This window comes from Dreissena polymorpha, chromosome 14 (assembly GCF_020536995.1).
Source record: "Dreissena polymorpha isolate Duluth1 chromosome 14, UMN_Dpol_1.0, whole genome shotgun sequence".
Classification (NCBI taxonomy): Eukaryota; Metazoa; Mollusca; class Bivalvia; order Myida; family Dreissenidae; genus Dreissena; species Dreissena polymorpha.
Window position 1 is genome coordinate 50,640,150 of NC_068368.1, and position 16,362 is coordinate 50,656,511.

A 16,362-nucleotide genomic window follows, 5' to 3' on the forward strand; every position below is an offset into this window, starting at 1 on the left:
GGAGCTGGTCGAAGTGACCAGCTCAAGTACTAGAGAGAAAACCTATCCAAGGACGGTACAAGATACAGGCATTGAACACAAATGTCTCCTAAGACTGCTCAGCATCTCATAAAGGGAGCAAAAGTGAAGGTAGCCAAAAAGGCGATATATCGTGTTTAATATATCGTGCGTCGCCGTGACTGTCAAGAAAAAGATCAAGTATTGCCGCGACTGTCAAGAAAAATATCGTGCGTCGCCGCGACTGTCAAGAAAAGATCAAGTATCGCTTCGTGTGTCTAGTGTCGCCCTTGATGAAAGAAGTGCGAGATTATAGATGGCACTATCCGGATTTCGTAAGAACATGACTGCAAATCTTGGTTGTCCACAAGAGCGCCTTCTGGCGATCGTCACAATATGAAAGCTCGCTTGGTTGGACACGTCACCATGCATAACTCCTTGCTTTAGACAGTTCAACAGGGCACGCGTGAGGGAGGTCGCTGTCAAGGCCGTCAGAAGAAAAGCTGGATGGACAATGTAAACGAGTGGACATCTCTTGTCTTCGATGAGTTACTCTCAACAGCACAAAACAGACCTGACTGGAGGAGGATTTCTGTATTGTCGTCCCTCATTTCTCTCCGACGGCGAGACCGGGAAAGATGATTTTGATTATGAAAAATGTTAATATATGTTTGGTTACATGTCCAGATGTAAACACATAAAACACTTGTACAATACCTACTACCTTTATTTCAGGGTTAAAGAAAAGTATATTACTACCTTGGAACAATGAGAAAATACAGTGCAAATCCTCGGAACTTCAGTTCCGTAACTTGACAGTTGTAAGACTTCTAAGGTAAAACACCATATATATGCATTATAACAATCATACGCCTTTTGTACATAGAGATGTAACGTAACATATATTCGGGGCATTATTGGATTAATATAACAATCGAAATGTATATCAACGCAACAAACCAAATTTCATACAATCTTTAAAAGGCAGTCAAGCCTTAAACAACATTTTATCGCCTCGGGTATCAAACGTCGATAGGTACCGGACACGAGTTATTGTTTAGCTTGTTTGTCAAAACATCGGTCAATACGTATGTATTCGTTATGTGTCCGTTGCATACATCATACTTACGCTGCAGTTGCTAGACACATCACTTTGCACACGGACTGACATAGCTATGTGGCATGTTCACATTTTCTATTAATTTGATATATTTCTTCAATTTTACCTTTTGCTTTACTACGTGTTGATTTACCAGAACTTAGATAAATTAGTTGTAACAAAGAATCACATTCAAGTTCTTCACAACATTGTCTTCTAAATTTTACAATACTTAGTCGATTTTGAATATAAATATTAGTTTATTCTGTTGAACATATCACTTCAGACAGAATATATTAATCGGTATATTTGAAGTATATAAGATGAATATTAAATCACTACTTGCAACAGTTCGGGTGCATCTATTTTACCAATATTTATTTGTGTTTGATTTTAGTCAAGATGTATCTTATATTAACAATTATAATTTGTATTGGCACTTTGTTATTGTATTAATTACTAGTACATAAAATACTACTTTTAGTATCATATTGTGTTGATATTGTGGAGAAGGATGGCATCGATCTGTTAATACGTATATAATTGGTAAATCCACGTATATACCTTTTTTTTCAAATGGGTTGGGGTTCAAAACGGTTTCTCTTATATTTTCATCATTATCCATGGAAAATTCGCATACGTATTACTTTCGATCTTGTGATCTTAATACGAATAAAAAAGAAAATACTATTATCTTGATGATTTCTGTCTTATAATTAATTCTATTTCGTCATATCAATTCTAGTCTTAAATGAGATTGTGCGGCGCATGCGCAGATCAGTGTGCTGACGTCGTTTTGCAGGAGTATCAGGCGTGAATAAACTAAGGAGAATTATCATCGATTTCGAGGATTTATGTGTTCTTTAACAAATTTTCTACTCTAAAATACTCCTGTCGGGAGTTTTTCTCCTTTATGGAGAATTATATCGAGACCAATCTATCGGATTCGGTCAGTAACTGCAGTTTTTTCGACAGTGGTTTAGTTCGCCATGTGAGAAAAAAGCAAGATGGCGGACGGCAAGGAGGCCGTGAAACAAACTCCGGTTAAGAAGAAAGTTTAAGTTTCTGAGAAGAAAAAAAGGGCCATTGAAACCAGTGCCGGAGTCGGCTAATCAGGAGTCGGCTGACGTTGAAATGTTGGCGATTTTGAAAAACATGCAAGACTCAATAATAAAACAAAGTGAAAAAATGACCGATTTGGGAGCGCGGCTCGAGAAAGTGGAATCGCAATCGCAAAACTACGACTCTTATGAGGATGGCTACGGTTATTATGGCGAAGAAAGTGAGTGTTTCGAGCCGGATTATTCAGAGGAAGCCCAGCCTGTCGGGCATGGTTCTGAAACTCAGAAAGACACTCGAAAGCGACCGGCTGACGAATCAAGTCACAGCAAGCTTGAGTCGATGGCAAAAAAGTTTCGGTCGACGGAGACAGTTGATGAGAATATCGATCAGACATTTGCTGAATATATCAATGATCTCTTCCATAATTGGATCGACGAGGATCGGTACGAGAAACTGATAAACAAATTAGCAACTTGAAAGGCCAGGAAAACGTGAAGGACTTCCAGTAGTTAAGACTAATAGGTTTATTTGGGATTCCTTTTCACACAACGCCAGGTTGACAGACAAAAAACTACAAAGCATCAAATCATCAGTGACTAAGGCAGCTACAATTTTAGCTAAAATCGTGAATGAAATGGCGTCTCTAGAACAGGGGTCCTAAAAGATGAACCCCAATGTTTACCCATGCAATAATGCCTTAGCCCTCTTTGGGCGCACCAACCGACTGATAAATCTCACAAGGAGATACCTCCTCAGGCCAGAACTGCGTAGCGACTATGCTCATCTGTGCAACCACTCTTTGCCATTCACTTCCGAGCTGTTCGGTGACGATGTAGGAAAACAAGCAAAAAAGATCGAAGATTGTAACAAAATCTGTAATCGTGTTCAGAGAGGTGGTTATGGAGGTGATTTCAGGAGACCAGGTTTCCGTACGCGGTCACGGGCAAGTCCACGGGGTTACATGAGGGGCCGTGGTTCCTATGCATCACATGGATCTAATCAGACGTTCTCCAGCCCGCCAAAAAACGTGATGCGACGTGGGCAGAGTCGCCCTCCACGTCAGTAACAGATCAGGTCAGTGAATCAAATTTTGAAGCCGGAAGGCTCAAATATTTTGTAGATGAATGGCGCAAGCTCTCTTGCGATCCCATTATTCTTGATATGGTTGAAAACTTTCATGTGGTTTTTCATGAGAAATTTTATAATACAAACAATGTATATTGCAGTAAAATACAATTTAACACTCGTGATTCAAAGATCATTGACACTGAAAATTCAGAAACTGATGGATCTTGGGGTAATTGTAAAGGCTGAGTATGAGCCAGGACAATTTGTTTCACCAATTTTTATCAGACCAAAGAAGAACGTTGTGCATAGAATGATTTTAAATTTGAAAAATAAATAAATGAGTTTACCCCTTATCACCATTTCTTAATGGATACTTCCGAGAAAGCCTTGAATTAAATCACAAAATACACATACATGGGATCTATTGACTTGCGCCATGCATACTACTCTATTGGTATTGCTCCAGAACAGCAGAAATACTTTAGATTTGTTTGGAAAGGTCAACTTTTTTAATTCACAGCCTGTCCCAACGGGCTAGCATGCTTGCTAAGATTATTTACAAAGCTACTCAAGCAGGTATATGCTAAACTTCGCAGTCAAGCATATGTCAATAGTGGATTTATTGATGATAGTATTCTTTGTGGGGATACATACCAGCTGTGCTGTGAAAACATCCCTAATACAGAAGACCTAATGTCGAGAGTTGGGTTTGTCATAAATCTAAAAAAATCTGTTAGAATTCCCACCAAGAGGCTGGTGTTCTTCGACAATATCATGGACTCTGAGCAAATGAAAGTGTTTTTGCCCACAATAAAATTGATCAAATAGATTCGGAATGTACGCAGTTGTTTTATGCAAAGCAAGCAAAAATTAGGGAGCTAGCATATGATATAGGCTTGTTAGTGTCGGCATTTTCAGCAGTGCAATTTGGAAAGCAACACTATAGAGAGCTAGAAAAGGGCGAAACTGTTGCACTGAAGCTTGTCTGTGGTGATTTGAACGCAAAGATGGGGATACATTGGAAGATGAAAAGAGAACTCAATTGGTGGATACAGCATGTCCATGAACAATATAGGGTCATAAGTAACGGTAACCCAGACCTTGTTATACAGAGTGATGCTTCTCTGTCAGGTTGGGGTTTTGTCATTGGTAGTAGAACAGTAGGTGGTAGGTGGACTAAAGACGAAATTCTGAGCATATTAATGACCTAGAATTCAAAGCAATATTGTTCGCCGTTAAAGAGAAAATCATAGGGAAACCTGTTAAGGTTAAATTTCCTACTTATAGACTTGGACTCGACATGAAAGAAATTTAATCAGAAACCCCCTTTCTGTAGAATTCCTTGTTTTAGAGGGACTGCAATCAATTAGCTTGACTTGAGATAATACAGACATATAAATATATATTTATTCATGCATAATGTGTGTTTTAATTTGTCCAGTATTTAATGTAATGGAAGTGCTGAATATTTACTTCAGTCAAATACATGTTAATGTTATTTGTTTCTTGTCGCTTTTGTAAATCCGATCACAATTGCTTGCAAATAATTAATTAAAGCTTTGACCATCATTGCGTCAAACGTAGCTTAGCGGAGGCAATGTTTACAATTTTCTACTTGGCGTGCTAGCCAAAATGACGTCATGAACCACGTGGTATGGCCACACTGAATAACGCACTTAGTTAATTGATCAACTGGGTCAATGAACTCGTTCAGTGAACTCGGTCACTGGACGAAAATGAAAATAAACAACACAAAACTGAGCTGGCACCATTGACAACACTGTCACACAGTATTCTAAAGAACACTATTTAAACCACACAATTGTTCGAAACAATATTATTTCTCAATTGAAATTTCAAGAAATTTACAAAAAACTGGTATGGAAATTGCTATAAAAACGCATATTTCTAGAAACTGATATAGTGATAGTTAATAAGTCAATAAGACTGACTGAAGAATGCCAATTAATATTTAAACTAAACACGCCTTTATTGATTAAACTGGTTAGGAATCAATGAAAAACCTTGCAGCAACGGGCCAAATGTTGGATGCAATTTGAATAATGCGAATGGCACAGTTTTTAAAAACAGAAATAGAAAATGTCAGAATTTCCAAACATTAAATGAAAACTATTTCCTGGTCGCGAAGTAATATTGCAAGGCAGAATAAAAATACAAATGTAAATACACTGGCCATAAAGGTATATTAATCAATAAATATACTTAAATAAGAAAATTTTAATTGAAATATTCTGTACATATCCCGATTTTTGCGATCTGAGGTACAGAACTTGTTTCATTTGGTTCGAGTATTTCGCCCCAAATCGGCGACACGAATTAAACAAATCTACCCAAATCTACCTAAATCTTCCCAAATCTACCGAAATCTACATAAATCTTTGTAAAAATAATTATTTTGCATCATGTTTGTGTGATGGGAACTATTGTTTTGTTTTATGCTTCATCTTTACTCGAGACAATATGTAATTTTTCTCAAAAAATACTTTAATAAATATAGGTTACACACCACTTACTTAATGATCTTCCGTCCCATTGTGTACACACCGGTCTATCTGACAATAAAGTAGTGACGTCACCATCTATGTATAGGATGCTTCCGTCGCGAACAATCGATAACTCTTGGTCAGTGTGAAAAGGTTACAACATACCAATATATATAAAATCTCATTTCACATAAAACAAGAAATATCTTTAAAAAGATATACGGCGTTGATGGTGTAATGTTTGCGACCAGTGAAATGAGACGGAATGAAGCGACCATGTTTTTTAATGAAGGTAGTGAGTGATAATAAGATAATATATTTTACTGTATTAACAAATAAGAAATGAAGAACAAGAAGAGGTGAAATTGTATGTTTTATTGTCAATAAGTATTGTAATGATTAGGTTTTCATAATCGAACGAGAAATACATTAGTTTCAATAGGAAAAGGAAACATATTCGCCACTGAAATACTTATAACATAATGTTGGAATGAAATAAAAGATAATGTGTTAAAATGTGTAAAGATGTTAGTAGAATGTAAACATAAAATACTCAATATTGCAAGCATCATGGTGATATGAATTTTTTGCAGAAAGACAGATATTTATATAACCAATGAACAAAACAAAGTACAAAGAAACATATTTACACTAATAAACGCAAATATGGATTAGAATAATTCAAAGACAGATATATATTTCCTTAGTATCCGGGGCTACCGCCCCCAAACCCCCGCTTTGTCGATAGTGGTAAACCACTGCGTACCGGTAAAGTGCAATCTAGCCTGTTTTTGTAGTGTTTAGTGTGACCGCTATGGCATGTAAACAATAGCTTCTTTTAATTGTAGAGACGTGTGATTAATGCTATACTGCTTCGTAAACTAAGGAGAAACGTTTCGATGTAATGTTTAGAGGATGTTTTGTATCATGACAGTTTTTAATTTTTTGTCATTTACATGTAATTTACAATATATTCATATTTCACTTCCAATGATATGCATCCAATGTTTACGGTGATTTTTGTATTATTAGCCAATGCAAAATTCGGATTTATTCATTTTGGACCTATCATGAATGAAGGTCATCTAAGGTCAAAAGTGACGTTAAACAGCTATGCCGGAAAATGATGCTATATTGTGTATTACACACAAAAATGGGAATAACTTTAGATACTTGAATATGGATGTGTTTTTGCATATTCCCATGGTGGTTGTGCATGTTCTTATGAGTGTATTACAGAATGCGCTTCCCAATGGACGTTTATGCACGCATGTGCGCAAATGCGTCTGTTAAGTGTGTGCGTGTGAGTTTGCGTGTGCGCCTGCGCGCGCGTACGTACGTAAGTGCGTTCGTTCGTTCGTGCACGTGCGTGTGTGTTTGTGGGTGCATGCGTGTGTCTGTGTGTGTGAGTTTTGTTAGTTACATGTCATAGTAACAAAAAAAACAGTAATTAAAACATGTAATAGTTGCAACATAACAACACTTCTGTAGGGGGAAAACACACTGAGTATACGAAGGAGAGTATGCAAAGTCCGGGACCAGGTTTATTGCCACAGTTCCATTGTTTATATTTTGTTTGATTATCGTGAGTTGTTGCTTTCTGAAACTTTCGGGCGTACCGGGTATGTTGTTCTAGTAGTCGCATTGTTTTTGTTTTGCCATGGCTTTGCAAGCCATAGTTTGTACATGTCAAACGACACAAGCTCGTTACGATCTTTTCAACGGTAACGAACGAATAATTTTCCGTCGCGGGACCAGGCCCTCTCCACCAACTCGGGTTCCTTTAGACGCAATGATGATAAAACTTCCGCATTGACCTTTGTTAGGTCCTCGTTAATGAAAACGCCCGTGCCTTTTAGAAGCTTGGCACGTTGCATTATGTCGATTTTTGTTTGCCGCCATTTTTTCTATGCATCATTCAATGTCATTTACCGCACTAAAATATCAAATCTGTTTCAATATGAGTAACTGTTGCCCTAAAATCGGCGTAAATAAAACATTCCGAAATATGGAATGACAGCTCAAATTGAGGCATAGTGGGTGTGTGTATGTGTGTGTGTGTGTGTGTATTTCTAACTTACAAGCTCTTTTCGCGTCTGAGGCTGCATTATATGAGGAGCTGGTGTCAGTCCCAGCATTCCTGCATAATTAACTTACAAGACACGAGAAAGATGGATCGTTCATTAAATAAATATCGGGATTAAAAACACAGAGCTTCGATAATTAAACCTAAGGATTCTAAACTTCAAGATCTGAATAACGTCCAATATATCGGGCCGTTATACTGACAGCGGGCGATCATAGTTGTCCGGCCCAGCTTTACCGTATGTTGTTGAATAAAATATTACTGATATCAAATCATGCTCATGTCTATAGAGGTTTTTTTTAGTGTAGGTAGTTACAAAAATTATAACATAATATTCATGTAGACAATTCGTGAGATATTGTATACGATAGTACTTACAGGATGTATGCCAACGAGACCAATCCTAAATGATATATAAACATCCCATTTGTTACGATCTCCTGTTTTCGTGCATAGGAACGTTACGTATGTCAGTTCCCAACATAAACGCACAGTCCGTATCGTGCATGAAGTTTCCGGTCCGGAAAAGGATGCCGTCTGTTCGCCAGTATGAGTGGTTTCTAAAGCAACAAAAGCACCTCACTGTTACTCCCAATCCGGTGTAAAAGAATCCCTCTTGGGCTAATCTTAATCCACTAACATTTGCGTGCTGTGGAAACGTTGAGAATGAAACAAGTCTATGGAGTTCAAATCGCATATCCCGCGCACACTGATCTCTTGGTGCTAAAGGTAACACCATATTTAATTAGAGTCGCAAGAATTAGGCGCTGAACTATTAAATGAAATAGTAATTACTTGTCCTTTATGTTTTTCTATTTTTTTTCACTCATTCGCAGATTTTCTTTTTTAATAACTCTTAATTAAAATTTAATATTTTACTAATATTATATGTAATAACTGTTAAACCTTATACGAGCAACTATGTTGACTATTCCCTCGAGTGTGACATAAACCTTACTAGAACTACGGGGGATTCCGGAGATATACCACGTGTGTAGTAGCCCTGGTTGGTTAAAATCACGTGACGAGACACCAAGCATTGTATTACCGAGCTGGGTTAAACTTTTCCGCTCGGTGCAGAACATCAAGGAAGTCAATTAGATACCGGTATCTATGCTTGTGCAAAGTGGTTATGTTTATAACTCGCTTAACATGTATCGTTGTCGCGGACGGTCACACCAACAATTTGTTTCGTTTTCATTTTTCGCAAATTATATGTCAATAGAGATATTGGATGTTTCTTATACAATATAATCGTTATTGTGGTTTGTTATAACATAAAATGGACGAATTAAATAAAATCCCAATCTAATCATTCTCCGCTTTCAGATTTAAGGAAACAACTACCTGAATTTGAAACATAATATTATGCGATAATCTATTGCACTCTCAAAGATGTGTATTTGTTCTTCACCGTTTTTATTTATGAATTAAGAGTATATTTACTTAAAGTCCGGTTATGCAGAGTGTTGCAGTCAAAGCTGAATTGCATTAATAACAACTTGCAAACAAAACATTTCATCTCATAATCATTGCAAGTATTGAAGGATGACAGTGGTTCAATAAAAAAAAAAAATAGGCAGTTACCGCTTCGGGCAGAGCTGCGTGGCAAAAATTGAAAAAGCGCGTATTCGTTACTGTAAATTCATACGTATCATATTTATTTAAACCATTTCTAACATCGAAAGCGATTCGGTGTGGTAAAGTATAAATTCCATTTTCGTTAAAAAATCGTAGCATTCCATTAAACATTCGAAAGCGTAAGAAAATAGTATGTATCGTCATGTTATGATTAGTTGTCATTTTGTTTTTCTAAGTCACGTCAACCACATGCCCGCCAGAACGGTTTGCCTAACATGGCCGTGTTGGGAAGATTACATATAGAAATGAATAGTATAGCGTAGTTTATTTAATAATTTCACATTAAGACATTCACGTCATCGAAGAAGTCTGCGGAAACGCCAGCAGCGCATTACTTCTAAATGGACAACAGTGGGCGTCCGTCAGAGATGTCTGCTATCCAGTCCTGTTTTACATTTTCTTTAAGAAGATAATGCAGGAGACTCTAAACGACAACCACACCTCAATCCCAATAGGCGGAATACCCATCTTCCACTTGAGATTCGCTGGTGACATTGACCTCATGGGTGGCACCAGCAGTGAACTTCAGACTCTATAAAAGAGCAGGATCATACTTGATGGAGGACAGAACGGAGAAGTCGAAGATTATGGGGAGCGGCACGACCAACGCAAGTGTAGACAACATCATGAACGGCGAGAAGCTGGTCGAAGTGACCAGCCCAAGGACTTGAGAGCAAACCTATCCAAGAACAGTACCAGTGCAGCTAATGTCCGAATAAGAATCCCCATGGCGACTGCAGCGATGGTCAGACTGAGCAGGATGTGGAAAATCATTTTTATAAGCTTCTGCACCAAGTAAGGCCCTACAAGTCCCTCGTAGTCTCCATCCTACTGAACGTTCGCGAGACCTGGACGCTTCACGCGGACACATAACTAAAGATACAGGCATTGAACACAAATGTCTCCAAAGACTGCTCAGCATCTTGTACAGGAACACAAGACCAACAAGTACGTCCGGAACATGACTGCAAATCTTGTTTACCCACACGAGCCCCTTCTGGCGATCGTCAAACTATGAAAGATGGCTTGGTTGAGCACGTCACCAGGCATTTCTCCTTGTGTAAGACTGTTCAACGGGGCACGCTTGAGGGAGGTCGTTGTCAAGGCCGTCAGAAAAAAAGACAATGTCAAGAGTGGACATCCCTTCCCATTGTTGAGTTACTCACAGCAGCACAAAACAGACCTGACCGGAGGAGGATTTCTGATTTGTTGTCCCTCATGTCTTCCCAACGGCAAGAACGGTCAATGGAATATTGATTTTGATGTATGCAAAATGTTAGTATATGTTTGGTAAGATTTTCATGTATTTACACGTAAAACACATGTAAAATACCAACTACATTTATTTCAGGGTTAAAGAAAAGTATATTACTACCTTGGAATATTAAGAAACATACACAGTGCAAACCTCTGAACTTCAATTCCGTAACTTGCCAGTTGTAAAACTTCTTATACAAACAACCTTTTATAAACACTATAACAATCATACACGTTTTGTAAATGGAGAGGACTGTACTGATATAAAAACCGTTGCCTGTTCAAATTTTCTATTCATTTTTATATATTTTTCATTTTATCTTTTGCTTTATTATGTGTTTCTTTACCAGACCTTAGTTGAACTAGTTTTGACAAAGAATAACATTCAAGTTCTTCACAACATTGTCTTCTAAATTTTACAACATTTAGTCAATTTTGAATATAAATTTTAGTTTATCCTGTTGAAAAAAATATTTGTAACACAATATTGAATTGCCAAACTTTAAATATAATATCTTTATTGTATAAGGTAAATATCTTTTTCAAGTATAAAGTTATCATTCTATGTAATTAACATCATGCTCTTCACTTCAGACAGAATGTATTAATCGGTGATATTTGAAGTATATTAGATGAATATTTAATCACTTCTTACAACAGTTCAGGTGCATATATTTTTCCAATATATTTATTTATTTATTTATTTTGTGTATGATATTATTCAATATTTAGCTCACATAGAAAATTATTATTTTCGATTAGGCACTATGTTATTGTATTACTTACTAACACATAAAATATTACAGCTACTATCATATTGTGTTTATGGTAAAAAGCAGGATGGCCTCGATCTGCAGATACGTATTTAAAAGTTAAATAACGGTTCCACTGTTTTATTCATCATTATCCATGGAAAATTCGCATATTTATTTCATTCGATCGTGTGATCTTAATACGAATAAAAAGAAAATTCTATTATCTTGATAGTTTCTGTCTTATATTTAAGTTCATTATTAAACTCATTTCGGTCGAACGAGCACTTTTGTATTCTAAGTGCCGGATGGATGACAGTGGATATTCAAAATCCACTACTTGAACTATGATACACTGACTATCTCCGGAATTCTCCGTAAGATAGGCAGATTTAAGCAATAAATCGTCGGCTGATCCAGAGTGCCCAGATTATGTCGGTTTGCGTTACTGCACGGTCGTCACTTACCGTCACATTGCAATGCACACACCACATTATTAAACATTAAACGATTAAACTGGGTTCCCAGACGACAGTAGTAACGATGAATATCTCACCTACAAAAATGATCTAATCCGATTGGCTTAGAGCGGCCACGTGCCCATGGAGTATTTTCCATAAACCCCGAGTAATTGCCATACCCACCGAGTAATCGAGTAGTCGGTTGAGATATAATCGTTACACCGTAAGTAACTGACGGTGTATGGGGTATACACCCTCAGTAATTTAATACCATACTCGAGCCTCGCTCTCGTATGGTATGGAATTACTGAGGGTGTATATCCCATACTCAGTACACCGTCAGTTACTAACGGTGTAAATAATAAAGCTCTGGAGTTGAGGGTTCAAACCCAGTTTTTCTGTTTAACACATAATTATACACAGTCACATAATTACCTTCAAGATTGTGATTGATACAATAGCAAGAATCAAACATACTTTATGATCTTTTTATAATAAAATACAAAGCTTTTGAAAATGTTTATATCGAACGTTTAAAAGAAAATGGGGAACTTCTTTAAAAAAATGAATGTGACAAAATAATAATGGTTGATAATAACGTATATAACACCTAATGTGTACTTTAAATGGGTGAAATAGTAATTGTGTTGTGATAAAAAAATATTGCACAATGTACATTTACTGGATTTATTCATACGCGTGTGATCAAACAACCTGATTATTTCACAATAACCAAATACCGGTACACGTATACAAACATTTAACTTTAAGCTTAAATGTTTACGCTTTACGCCTTATTTTATAGAGTTCAGCGACTTCATTTTAAATACATAGCAACGTGACGTAACACAGTATTACAAAATAATGTGAAACGTTAGCCAAATTCAGGTTAAGTATTGTTCGGTTATTTAATATCATAACCAGAAGAATTTTAAGTATATAGAAGACGTGTTACTCATTTAAAGTGTGTATTAAATCTTATTTCATTTAATCTCGCTAACAGCTTGTTTTTCATACGTGTAAGGAAATATTGTTTGTAAATTGCATTTATATACTGATATAAAACATTTGTCAAATAAATATGTTTAACTCAGATATTGGAGCCTCAAAGGGTGAATAACTGTTTTGGAATTCGGAATATACACACAAACTTTAGTACCGTGCATTTTAAAGAAGTGAAATACATTAAATATGTTATAATTCAATGATAAAATAATACAAAAGATTGTATTTAAGCTAAAACCAAACGCTTACAAAGTGTTAGAAATGTTGAATCCCTTACATGTAAAACACGAGATTACCAAGCAATATGATCTCCTACCGGTGAAACTCCACCATTGTCAGTATTTTTTTTATATATCTATATGTGTTGCCATCGCAACCAGAATTCTTGACGTAGATACAAAAAACCATATTGCAATCTATCCATATTTCAAGTTTCATGAAAAAAATATGAAGACCTTTTAAAGTTATCGCAGGATCCAGAAAAGTGTGACATCAGACTGACTGACTGACTGACTGACAGACAGAACGCAAACCATAAGTCTCCTCCGGTTTCACCGGTAGGGGACAAACAGTAATATGTTCAAAATTCTTCTCAATGACACATTATGGTTCACGTTACCGAACGAATATTAATCACTACGGATATCACACCATTATTGGTCATGCTATTTAATCTGAGTTTATAATCCGTAATTTCAAAATGAAGAATTCACTATTTTCACAGTTCATTCAGACATGGAATTAAGGAGAATGTTTTTATATTTTTAGTAATAACTAAGACAGATCAAGTCAATGTGCAACTTTATGTTAAATGGACATTCACTTTTAAGCAAACGCTAAGATTTAATTTCGACAAAGTAGATTCAGTGGAGAATAAATGTGTATGGCGCCCCCTTTTAAACTATCATAATTCCCTGCAATTCTCTTGTATATATAACTAAAACAACTATCGTTATTCCATGCAATAAACACAAATATCACTTTTAAATTATGCAATACACATAGATACTACTTTTAAACAATCGAAATACAATGCAATAAACATAGATATCACTTCTAATCAATCGCTGTACCATTCAATACAACATCTGGTTCTTGGTTGTTTATTTTCTTGTTTACCAACTTGCTGTCTTAGGCTTCATCATATTGTTATTATGTTTGATACGTAATTTACAGCTAGAGTAGTTATTACTTATAAACTGTGTGTTGTTATAAATATGTCCTTCACCAGATAAAGTTTGCCAGTCGCCATATAGGGGCATACGATCATATCAGATAACGAACTTTGATATCAAATAAATCGAAACTTGGCATACTGCCAGGGAGAGCACAATGGTTTATGATATCATAGAATATATGGCGTACCATTTGGGTCGAAAGTCAACAAGACCTACTAGGTAAGAAGAGAAATATACTTCGACGTTCACTATGTACGTCGAAGTACAAAAATTGTACGTCGACGTACAAATATGAAATACACTTTGAAGTATATTTGTACTTAGACGTACATGTTTGTACTTCGACGTACACATTTTCTGAAAAGCCAATCAAAACACTCGTCTCTTGAGCCGCTTTTCCTTCAGATTTATTCATAATAAATGTTTAAAATCTCTTTTTTAATTGAGGATAAAATGAATAAAAGTATCAAAATAGAAAAAAAATCATCATGAACATTTGCTCAAATATCAACAAAATATTATTAGAAATGAAGTAATTATCCCAGGTTGTAGTTATGTTAGGTTTTCATAAGGTAGACTGAATATTGTGTTTTGACGCCATGTTTAATGGCAATATTTTACGGCTTTAGAGTTTTTAAACAACCTTTAAACACTTAATTTCAACCCTTCATCCTAAGGTATATACAATTTAGGCGTTTAACAATACAGACCACAAAGCATATCTTTGTCAAAACATTTGCAGAGAAAGAAATTATATCTCTTACTATAGTATTCCTTCTTTGTCATTGATATTCTTGTAATACAATGTAATGCAGTTTAAAACAATAACAATTTTAAAATTGGTACTACAGAATAATAGCATATTCAAAACATCTTCAAATTTGAAAACTTAATGTTTATTCATGAACATAATACAGTATCTAAGAACAACTTTTTAAATGTGATTTATTGTTTTCTTCACAATTTTCTCAACATTTGATCATTCATATTATACATTTTGAACAACAAACAAGGATTTAGCTAGTTGAAGCATTCGCCTGTACGTGTTACACCTTTCCTTAACTATATCAATTAAGTGCATTTTTCTGCACCAGCTAGAGACGATACGCGATTTCTTACTATGCTGTAAAATGAATAAATAACTTGCATAACGATTATATGATTGATAATTATACGTGTTAAAAATCAAGCAGACACTGAAGACAAAAACATACCATTACTGCATGGTAGGCACTTAAAGTGATATTATGGGCATCTAACTGTTTATAGGTGTCTATCGCAACCGTTGTTTATTGTTGGTGTTTTCACTGCATATACACTTATATTTGTTAATGCAGCATCAACATACTAAAACAATATCCCGAAAAGAGAAAAATAATGCATTTGAATTTCAACCGTACTTTCGTTTGACAACTGATCATGCATGTACGATGTGAACCTAAATTTAGTTTTAGTGCAGATTCGTTCATACGACAAAAAGACACAATTTTGTTTTACGGATCATTTCGGCGTAGAGGACCGGGTGAGTCACGTAAGATATCGAATAAAAAAATATATATTTTTTATAAACAACCGGTAGCAAGATGAGTTGCAAATAATTGGTCAGTAACCATATTTCAACTAACTCTTTTGACCTGTTAATTCTATTCAGCTCAATTCAACAGTGAAAAATGCCCATAATATCACTGCAAGTATGGAATATGGATTGTACGATGTCCTTTAATATGCCCGTATTTTTAAGACATGTTTACACAAGTAGATCAATATGTAGTAAGTTGATAAGCATGTATATTTAATCATATGATTGAATGTGAAATATATAAATATACCACATTATACTATGTATTTCTATATTTTTATCTTTATTACACGACCTTATAACGCTAACCGTTCTGTCGAGCATGTGGTTGGCGTGTGGAATTACTTAAACTTTATAAACCATACTGCTTATTCCAAAACATAACCAAGCACGGATGATACATAATATTTTCTAAAGATTTTAACGTTTCATGGAATGCTACGATTTCTTAATAAACCACATCGACTCGTTTTTAAAGTAAGAGAATCCGAGTTTCAACAGATATGAGTATGAATTAACAGTAACAAATTCAACATGTTTTCATTACAAAGTTCCAGGGCTCTGTCAAACTTATTGCAGTTGTTACTACCCCTTTGCGATATCTTATCTTATTGAACCACTATTGTTATCATTATGTGTTTTGGAAGGATTAGAAGAGAAAAAATGTGTTTGC